The 11,361-nt window shown below is 43.2% G+C and overlaps 1 pseudogene; it reads right to left on the minus strand.

Moving 5' to 3' along the window:
- Positions 1 to 8,352: 8,352 nt before the first annotated feature.
- LOC134481102 (large ribosomal subunit protein eL31-like) lies at positions 8,353 to 10,480 on the minus strand (annotated as a pseudogene).
- Positions 10,481 to 11,361: the final 881 nt, after the last annotated feature.

Raw genomic sequence — 11,361 nt, forward strand, 5'->3', positions numbered from 1 at the left:
TGCGGAAAAGAGATGCCCTCATTCATCCTTCGCCATCTATGGCAGGTGGGAGAGCTGGTCCAGGGTCATGAGAATGGGGGAACTAGCCATGTCTCTCACTGGCTGAAACACTCAGGAGAGCGGGCCTTACCTCACCTAGGCAGTAAGGTAGAACTGGCCCTGGTTTCAGGGAGTTGCTAGTGAGCCAGTCCTAAGGGCATGAGACCAATGGACTGATCAGCTCAGATACCTCTGGGGCCTAGATCCAGGGTTTTGGATTGGCCCAATGATGCTGGAGTGCAGGAACGGCCAGTCCTACAGATGCAAAACTACAGGATCTCCAAGACACAGGGCAACAACAGGATATCCGAGAGGAGTCCCGTCGAGGTTCCAGTATTGTAGCACTAGCAGAAGCCAGAGACCTCATACCAGATCAATGAGTCATTGCAATGACTCATTGCAAGCAAAGAAGTGTGTACCAAGGGTATACTGCGGGGCACACTGTGATGCGCTATAGCTTCCACAAAAAGTTATTTTTTTCTCTGTTAAGGGGAGGTTGCAAGGGTTGGGGCAGTTACGAGGGGAGGAGTAGAGGAGTGGGATTGAGGTGCATGATGTCAAATTCACCAATTGAGAGAGAGAGAGAGAGAGAGAGAGAGAGAGAGAGAGAGAGAGTTCAACCTTAAGAATAATTTCAAAGAAAACGTAGAGCAAGGCTCTGCTGTTTAGGAACTTAAATGAGAAAACAAAGAACGTCTCTAAGCACAGAATTCTTCCACCCATCACCCCTTAAGACCCCCAAGAACACTTTTCCTTTCAAAACTGAGGAATGCTATCCCCTAAGGCATATTGTCTTTAATCCAGTTTTCCAAGTCTAGACTTGTATAAGCCATCTTACCTACCTCTGTCTCTGGTTTGTTGCTAAAGGTGACAGGGAGTATGACTGGCCTCCAGGCCCCAGTAACACTAGATGGGTGCTGTTGCTATACAGCAGGCCCACTCTTTCTAGACAGTACTGTTCCTTGTTCACATTGATACACTCTTGACTGTTTGCTGTGCTACTGTGCCATTGAAGTTCTGTTCTGCTGTGAGCATACTGCTGCCGGGATAGAGAGCAGCCTGAACTGGAGACCCCCGGAAACATTCTGTCTTAGTTCTCTCTAGCCTCACAAACCAGGCCACTTACAACCCTGCAATCTTTTTCCCTTGTAAATGTGTGACAGGTCACCTGCTGTGACCCTGCAGCCTATCTCTTCTCAGCTCTCACAAAAAGCTGCCACTCCCCAACCTATCCCTAACTCCTTCACCAGGAATCCCAGACAACCTGAGACTACAGGCGCCTAGTATACTACTTACTAACAGAGTGTATGCTACTTATTAACAGGGCCTGCTGTGTGGGGACCCCCTCCTCCCTGTAAGAACAGACAACTCACTTTGTCAGGTAAATCTGAAGCCTCAGGTTTTTAGAACCCTACTCTCTTGTGTGTGGCATTCATTACTAACTCTCCTAATGAGTCTTTTACCCCAAGGGCAGTTCATCTCAGCACGTCTTTCTAGGATTCCCTCTCCTCTCTGTTGCATAATAGCCTCAGGTCATAAGAAACTTCTTAGGTCTCAAACCCAGGACACATGGCTAAGTGACTAGGGTGCCTTTTCTAATGTATCAAAGCAGACCTGGCCACCAGGTTCTCCCAGCATCCCTCAGTCCATACCTGTTACAGGACATAGGTGGTATACCACACTCCCCTACCCTAAACTTCTCCAGCCCAGGGGCTGAGCTGTTCTTCACTTAGCCGCCTTTCCCTGTATAGTCCAGCCATTTTGGTGACCTGGCACTTTACCCTCCCAATTCTCCTGTCTCCTCACATGGCTCAGCTCAGGGTCATGTTCACTCTGGGTTTCCCGGATGTCTCTGCCTCTGTCTATGTTCTCCCTTTTATCCACAATAAACCTTCTCCTCCACCATACCTAGTAGGTCCTTCCTTTTCAGTTACTTTCATCATTCAGTAAAAAAATCATTTACTGAGTTAGGCTGTGCTGAGCAGTCACCCTAGCCATAGAGAATGGTTTGGTTCCAGCCTCAACAGTCCACTCCACATGCAGAAGTAATGTATGGAAAACAGCTCATCATTCTCCCAGTCAAACCACACACACACACACACACACACACACACACACACACACAAATATGCACACACAAACACACACATACATCCAAACAGGCACAAACACACATACACAAACTTACAAACACAAACACACATACATACAAACAGGCACAAACATGCACACGCAAACTCACACACAAACACACACACATAGCTGTAACTTCTTGTAACTACCTGTTTACATGGTCCTCAGCCCCCCTTATCCTAGACTTCATCCTATGGAAAGGTCAGGCCCTCACTGTTCCAATCTCAGCTGTGAGATCCCCTGTTTGCTTCTCTGCCTCAGTTTTCTTTTTCTTTTTTTTTTTTTTTTTGGTTCTTTTTTTTTCCGGAGCTGGGGATTGAACCCAGGGCCTTGTGCTTCCTAGGCAAGCGCTCTACCACTGAGCTAAATCCCCAACCCCTGCCTCAGTTTTCTTAATCTCCATTTCCCAAACTATCTAACAACCTCACGTTCTATTAGTGTAGGGTTCACATCTGGATAAATAAGCAGTGTAAATGTCAATTCCTGGAAAGATGTCTGCATCGACTACTGATGAAAACCTAATAACTACGGGGAGTATGGAATGTTGCTCAACTTAGTTTGGGTTTTATTGCTGTGACCAAGTGCCATGACCAAGGCAACACTTAGAAAGGAAAACATTTAACTGGGACTGGCTTACAGTTTCAGGGGTTTAGTCCATTATCATCATGGTGTGAGGCGTGGCGGCATCCAGGCAGACGTGGTGCTGGAGAAGCAACTGAGTTCTACATCCTGATCTGAAGGCAACAGAAGGAGGCTGTGTGCCACACGGAGCAGAGCAAAACCTGCCTCCACAGTGACACACTTCCTCCAGCAAGGCCACACCCACTCCAGCAAGGCCACACCTCCTAGTGGTGCCTCTCCACTTGGGCCAAGCATTCAAAGGCATGAGGCCATACCTGTCCAAATCACCACATTTGCTGATCTGATAACCTAATCACAATTTCTTTGAAGCTATCTTAATCCTTTCTCTTACCCAGCCCAGACTCAGACCTAACCTGGATAAAATGATAAGACTTTTTTAATGTATTACGTTAACAAAACCCTCTTCTCCAACAATGGAAGGACTAAGAATGCTAACAGATAGCAGCCAGGCCACTGTGAATGCTTACTTAATATTTCCTCTCATGTAGTTTACAATGCTTTGACTTATGAGCTTCTTTGTTCTGTTACTGTTTAAAAAACAAAACAACAAAACAAAAAATCAGAAAATGCTTCCAGATCGAAACAGGGGACCTGGGTGACCTTGAGCTATGTCCCTTAGCCATGGTCACTCAAGTTTGGCTCCAGAATAAACTATCTTTCTTCCTTTGAGGTAAGATCGACACACTACAGTGTGTGTGTGTGTGTGTGTGTGTGTGTGTGTGTGTGTGTGACTGTGTGTGTGACTATGTGTGACTGTGTGTGTGACTGTGTATGACTGTGTATGTGACTGTGTGTGTGACTGTGTGTGTGTGTGTGAATGTGTGTGTGACTGTGTGAGTGTGTGTGACTGTGTGTGTGTGTGACTGTGTGTGTGTGTGTGTGTGTGTGTGTGTGTGTGTGTGTGTGTGTACAGCAGTCATCTCACTGTCTTGTTAAATCATATTTAAGGCAGCAGTGGTCTTTCCTGTGACTGACATTTGGGGTGAGTCATCATGGGTCCTTAGGAGGTAAGCTGTAAGCTGTAGATTTTTTTTTTGTGAGGCATCACAACTCACTGAACTGGGCACCAAGGAGTAAAGGTTTGATTGTTAAGGTACAACCGTTTGATTTGGTCTTTTAATCTCTATAGCAACCTAGGTAGGGAATCTGATGTAGAACTATCTGTGGTACGTTTGTGACAGGACAGATGCTTAGAGACACATCTCAAAGATGAGCCTTGTGGGGTACCCTGAAATCCAGCTATCGAGGCAGCTGAGACAGGAGAATCACAAGTTCAAGACCAGGCTAAGCAATTTAGTGGAATTTCTCTCTCAAAATCAAAATAAGGGCTGGGAATGTAGCTCAGTGATGGGGCACTTCCCTCAATTATAAACTGAGAACACGACTGCTCCAAGGTATGGTTGAGGAGGTTTTCATTGTAGAAATGAGAGAGAGAACAGCCAGAGGCATCTAGAAGAATTCAGAGCAAGGAGAGAAAGGAGTACATTAAATGGACTGAACTGGGCCATGAGAGGAGATAGGGTAGGGTGAGGGGAAGAGACCAAGAGAGCAAAGAGAGCATATGAAAGAAGTGGCAGAATTATATAGAAACGAGAAACTGGGGGGAGGGCAGCCCTTGTTTGGGCTGGAAAAGTGTAGGAGGTATGGGGTTAGTCTCAAACTCAGGACAAGTGACTATTTAACCTATCAAAGTAGACTCTGGTTGCCCCTTTCCCTCAGTCTCAACTCACTCTTACCTATCATCCTGACCAACATACCCTGCCCCCTACCCTCAACTGCTTCAACCCAAGGGCTGAGCTGGGCTTCCCTTCCTCCAGCTTCTCTCATTCCTATATAACCAGCCATTTTGGCTGCATGGTCTCCTGTTCCTCTCTGTCTTCTCTCATAACTCCCATCCCACCCCCACCCATGACCTTATCTAGTCCTGATCTTTCCACCTCTCGTGGTTTTCTCCCTCCACCTACCTAGCCATCTCACTTGTGTGTTTGCCTGTTTGTTTGATCGATTGTGTTTTTTGGTTTGGTTGGTTGGTTGGTTGGTTTTTGTTGTTTTCGTTTTGTTTTGTTTTTATTCTTCTAGTGCTGAAGCCCAGGAGTAGCATGAATGAGCTTCCTTCCGAGGAATTCTGCTTTTCTGAGCCAAGCTACTGATACCTCTTCTGAGGTATACATGGATCATTTGTTTCTGCTGGCTTCTGCCACACATTACATTTTACTCCAAATTCTAGAGTCCGACTTTTCAGCTGCTTCTTCACTCCATGTGCTCCGACCATCGGCTCCTCTTTGTCGACTCTCTCAGGCTCTCTGGCCTGCTGTGCCCATGTGGGCAACTCTGTTTTTCTTCTCCTACTCTAATAGATAACTGTCACCTGGAACTGCCTGCTCTAGTCTACTGTTACTACAAAAGCCACACTGATGTGCCAGGAAGCTCTCCTCACCTTACTGGGCCCCTAGTCACATGGAAAGGGACGACTTTCTGGAATTTGGGACCTCAGACAAATCTCTCAGTACACTTGGGAATGCCTAGATTGAAATTCTTGTCATCAAAATCTTCCCTTTGTTCTCAGCTCTTCCCACCCCAAACTTCCTTATCTCCCTGAGCAGCTGTAGGCTAAGTTCTAAAGCTTCCCTAAACCCTCCTGAGCCACTACATTGCTGTTACTAAAACCTTGCTGTCTTGCTACAAATGGCTTGGCTTCAATGCAGCTCAGTGGCAAAAAAAATAAAATTAAAGTTAAAAAGTTAAAATGAATTGAAAAAACTGAATTGGCCTTTTTGCTGTACAGGTGAATGGCTCAGTGTTTAAAAGCACATGTTTGGGTTGGGGATTTAGCTCAGTGGTAGAGCGCTTGCCTAGGAAGCGCAAGGCCCTGGGTTCGGTCCCTAGCTCTGAAAAAAAGAACCAAAAAAAAAAAAAAATTCTAAATGGCATGTTCAATGTTCAAATTCTCTCATGTGGTGACTTCTGACACTGTACAAATGATCCCTAAGTCTCCTGTATCTAAGCTTTCTCTGCATGCCCAAAAGTCTTCTATCTCTGGGGTTTTCTATTTCCCACTTGTTTTTGTTCATATGTTTTTATTTTTTTATTTTGGAGACAGGGTTTCTTCACGTAGCCTTAACTGTCCTGGAACTCACTCTGTAGGCCAGACTATAGCTGGTCTTTGCTACTTTGTGAGTTCTTCTTCTTTCCCACCCCATTCGTTCCCCTAACTCTAGAATAGGAGAGAAAGAAGGATAGAGGGGAAGGGGGAGGGGGAGAGGGGAGGAGAAGAAGGAGAGGGAGATCCCTGGATCTAATTTTGTTCCTTTTGTTTCTTCTTTGACTGTGGCTACTAGCAAACCTCAACCAACCTCCCTAAATGGCCAAAACTACCCCACATTGCCTCTGACGTTCTGGTATTTATATACCCTCTGAAAGGTTCCCAGAATTCCAAATGTCCAAAGCAGCCCCTTATCCCTATACCTGAGGTTAAAATGAAGCACATTATTACAATATTTTTAAAGAAACCAAAATTCCATAATTTTCAATAACATCACTACCTTTCCCCCCTCTGTTTTAAGTTATTACTCGTGCTGTGTGTAGTGGAATATTATAAACAGACATTTTCAATGAAATAAGCACTTTTTGGGTCAGTGGCCAAGGTTTTCAGGAGTCCTCTCCTGCACAGTTCTAATCTTTATCAGTCTTTTCACTTCCTGTGGAAGTATAAAAAAAAAATCTACGTCCCAAATACAAAACTTTCCCTGGCTTCCATTCACTCTTCACACATCCTTACAGTGGCAGATTTAATTCCACATTTTTTCCTATAATCAAGTGTCTCTAGGCTGCTGTGTTTCCTTTCTCATTAACATTCAGAAAATTTAAAGTTAGCAGAGCACTATTTAGTCTATCTTTGGGTTGTTTTATTTTTTTTCCCCTCTTTGTTTTAGTTTATTTATTTTATTTCTCTTTAAGCATTTCCTTTAAAGTGCAATTAGATTTTCCTATAACTGCTTGTCCTGTAGCAGTGTGTGGTATGCCTGTAATGTGCTTTGCATTATAATATAGAAAGAATCACTTCATCTTGCTGGGTACATATGAAGAGGCGCTGTCAGACTTGATTTGTACAGTATCCCCATAATAGCCATTACTTCCAGTAAATGTGTAATTAAAGAATCAGCCTTTTAAGAATACAAAACAATTGCCCTTTGAAACCCTGAGTATGTATCAATGGTATAGTGTATAAACTCTAGTTTTCCAAATTCTACAAAATGAAATACATCTACCTGCCTGGTTTCATTTCTTTTGGTAGCCTTGGGCTTAACTTCAGTGGGTAATGGGGCTTGACTATATAAGAAACAATTTTTTATAATTTCTTTAGCTTGTCTCAAAACAATGGGAAAACAGCTTTTTCTTTTCTTTTCTTTTCTTTTCTTTTCTTTTTTTCGGAGCTGGGGACCGAACCCAGGGCCTTGTGCTTGCTTGGCAAACGCTCTACCACTGAGCTAAATCCCCAATCCCGGAAAACAGCTTTTTAAACTTTCGCTGTTTGCGTGATGCAGTTCATGAAAATTGGAAGTGTCTAATACACTTCCTACTAACGACTGGTCAGTGTCTTCATTTCCTTGTGCTGAGGGACCTGGCACACCTGTGTGTAAATAAGTACGGGTGATATGAATAGCTACCCATGATGGATGCCTTCTAGTTCTGATTGCCTGATGCAGCTGTATAAAAAAAACCTAGGGGTTGGGGATTTAGCTCAGTGGTAGAGCGCTTGTCTAGCAAGTGCAAGGCCCTGGGTTCGGTCCCCAGCTCCGAAAAAAAAAAAAAAAAAAAGAAAAAGAAAAAAAAACTAGATTAATTCTGAATTATCATGAATAAATTAAGCAGTTTCTATATGCAGAACAACTCTTTCCGCATAGTGAGAGTCAGTAGTTATAGCAAAAGATTCAGGAAAACCTAATAACACCATAAAACTTGCAGATAGCTCTGAGATTTTTAACTGAAGCACTTTGTTTTATCTGAGATAACTTTGAATTTCTAGAAACTGAGTATAAACCTTTAGGGGTGGCCATTTTGAATTCTGGGAATTTTTTTTTTTTTTTGGTTCTTTTTTTTTCGGAGCTGGGGACCGAACCCAGGGCCTTGCGCTTCCTAGGTAAGCGCTCTACCACTGAGCTAAATCCCCAGCCCCGGAATTTTTTTTTTTTTTTGAAATGGTAGTTACATCAGCTCCTGTATACATCAAACCTTCTGTTTCAATATCATTTACTTGCAAGTTTAATTTTGGCCTCTGGTCATTAACAACTTGTTACCAGAACATGCGTTCCTCCTGTTTTATCTACGGGCATCGCTTTCCCTTTGATGTAGGGAAACAGTAGCTGCAGAGCGATCCTATCACCTGTGTTAAACTTGCATCTATCTTTTTCACAGGCCATAATTTTAATTTCTCCTTTGAAATATTCATCTATAAATCCTGGATGCACAATTAATCCCTGAGAAGTCGAGCCACTCTGTCCCAACATCATCTCCATTGTCCCTGAAGACAAATGACTGTAAACTGCAGTGGTTATGTATAACATTGAAGTTTTATGGAGAGAGTAAGATGTCTATCTGTGGCCAAGTTTGCAGCAGCACTGCCTGCAGTGGTGTGCAATAAGTCTCCACTGCTGAGTAGAGATTTTTCAGTCTGCATGTCCCTCCGTGACAGAAACAGCTTGTAGGTTCTGCTGTGGATCTCTTTCAAGCCAGGTCCCCACGGCCATTTCCTGACAGTAAGATATTTCCTTGAATAGCTTTTTTGGATCTGCACTCCTAAACCCAATGGCAGCCTGTGCTGTATCATATTCACACCGTGGGAAGCCTAGGCATCCTTTTCATGTCCCTTACCCATATCCATAGACATGCCCCACACCTTTAAAACACCTTTTTACATTCAGTAGTCAAATGTTCAAACTCCAAGGTCTCTATCAACACCTGCCTTGTGTCAGGGTCTGATATGGCTTTGATCATAATTTTATCATGAATAAATTAAGCAGTTTCTATATGCAGAACAACTCTTTCCGCATAGTGAGAGTCAGTAGTTATAGCAAAAGATTCAGGAAAACCTAATAACACCATAAAACTGAGACTAATCTTTGTAGAAAATCGTAAAGGCTTCCCCAGACCCTTTTATAATCTCTGTAAATGAGGTGGACTTTCTCCCGGGCTCCTCAACTTTGTCCCAAGCTTTTAAAACTGCTAAGCGACATTGTTGTATGGTAACATCAAATAGAATCCATTCTTGTATATCTGAGTCTTGTATATCTTTACCCAACAACTGGTCTTTTCCTATGTTCATTTTTCTTGCTCCATTTCACTGTTCCAGACTTCTTCCCTCCACCATGTTAACCATTGCAACTGCAGACCAGCCTCCATCTAGTGCAGCAGTTACCATTCTCTTGCAGTGTTGGAGAATAATTCTATTTTTGAGTAGCCCAGGTACTTAAACTTTCTTTCACATAAGGTGAGTGCATCCTATATGAAATCACTGCCTCTTTAGAAAACACTTTAAAGGGCTGGAGAGATGGCTGAGCAGTCAAGAGCACTGACTGCTCTTCCAGAGGTCCTGAGTTCAATTTCCCACAACCACATGGTGGCTCACAACCATCTGTAATGGGATCCGATGCCCTCTTCTGGTGCGTCTGAAGACAATGACAGTGTATTCACATATATAAAAATAAATAAATCTTTAAAAAAAAAAAACACTTTAAAACTATCATTTCTATAGGACACCATTCTTTCTTGCCATAACTTTGTTCTACATCATTAGCAAGCATATGTTATATGACTACTGGGAGAGCTGATGGTGATCTCATAACCCTGGGCCACCCATGTCTAGCTCTGGCAACGCAGTTGGTTTGATATTAACCCTTTCCTTAGAAATGGGTCTTTTTTTTTTTTTTTTTTTGGCAGTTCTGTAAGTTTATTTGACATTCAGCAGTTAGTTCTCATCCACATTGACCGTCTGTAGATTTTTTAATATGGTAACAGGAACGTAAGTTACCAGTGTGTAGAGCTTGTTTGGTGAATCCTCATCCTCATTACGCTTTCTGGACAAACGCACTCAGATGCGGTAGGGAATCATTCCTTATTGCTTTGGCCCAGACGGCTTTATTGAGCCTGGTGTCTATGCGCACATCTGGAGTCCCCATCTCCTTCATGGCAAATATCCGAATTTCTTTGAGTACCCGAGGAGCACGCTTCTTGAAGCCCACTCCATGGATGCGCTTGTGAATGTTGATGGTATATTCTCGGGTCACCATCTAGTTGATGGCAGAACGGCCTTTCTTTTTCTCACCACCCTTCTTCGCGGGAGCCATTCTGCCGGGCCCAAGTTGGAAAAGCGAAATGGGTCTTTCATTTGATTGTCCCCTGCTTTTTCAGCTGTTCTCTGACCCAACTGCCCTCTGGAAGTTTCCTCCTCTTTTTCCTCCTTCAGGAATCTCCTACTCTCTTACGTAGTCACTGAGGCTGAGCCTTTCCGTTCTCTCTTCTCTGGTGCCCCTTGTTTCCCAAGTGTTTTAACCTCCACTTGCAACCCCTCCAGTTGTCAGGCAACTCTACAGCCCTTTCAGAAATAAGAGAGCAGAGGCTCCCGTTTGTTTGTTTTCCTACTTCAGCCATTTTGTTGTTGTTTTTCTCAGGCCCCTCCATTTTCATTTGCAATCTTTCCAGCTGCTCAGACAGTCTTTTAATGCTTTTTGAAACAAAATAAACAAAAAAGAAAAAGAAAAACCAGAAAATCTTCTCTGGGAGCAAAACCTGAGATATCCTAGCAGTAGCAACAGTAATTTTTTTTCTGACCTCTTGAAAAAAAAAAATCCACTGCTTCACCCCTTGATATTTTCTCTATGGCATTTGAAATTAAATTTCCAAGTTTTTCTTTACCAAGCCTGACATTGGGTGCCACTTGTAGCCAGTCTTAGCTACTTTGTAGGTTCTTATCCCCCCCCCCCCTTTGGACCTAGGTAAAATGTTAAGGCCTAAGTAACTGTTACCTGGCCAGCCTGCCATTATAAGGAAACTTTCTCACATGTTTTTGCAATTTCTAGAAACTTTGTTTTGTTTGAGATTTATTTATTGTATTTATATGAGTACACTGTAGCTGTCTTCAGACACCAGAAGAGGTTATTGGATCCTATTACAGATGGTTGTGAGCTGCCTGGGGAGTGGAGGGTGTGGGGTGGGGGAGTGAAAGGGGGAGCCCCAGCACTTCTTTCTTGGTTGTTCTTTATGTATTGAAGTGTCAGTTGCAGTAAAACATGGTCTTGCAAGATATTTAGGGTTTGCCTATCTTAATTCTGTCACTTTGCTACTGTAGCTGATCTGGCCTGCCTGAGTTCCTTTGAGACCAGAAACTGGGCTTTTAGAACGTCATCATAAAACAGCAGGGGATTAAGTAAAGTAGCCTCTGTTCTATCTCTGCAGGAATTGTGCAGTTCTAACTTCCAACCTGCTAGTTAAGTCCAGGAAGAAAAAAGGACACTTTGAAAAGTGATTTTAATCTTTATTTCCAAGTTCTCT

Source organism: Rattus norvegicus, chromosome 11, assembly GCF_036323735.1.
Source record: "Rattus norvegicus strain BN/NHsdMcwi chromosome 11, GRCr8, whole genome shotgun sequence".
Taxonomy (NCBI): domain Eukaryota; kingdom Metazoa; phylum Chordata; class Mammalia; order Rodentia; family Muridae; genus Rattus; species Rattus norvegicus.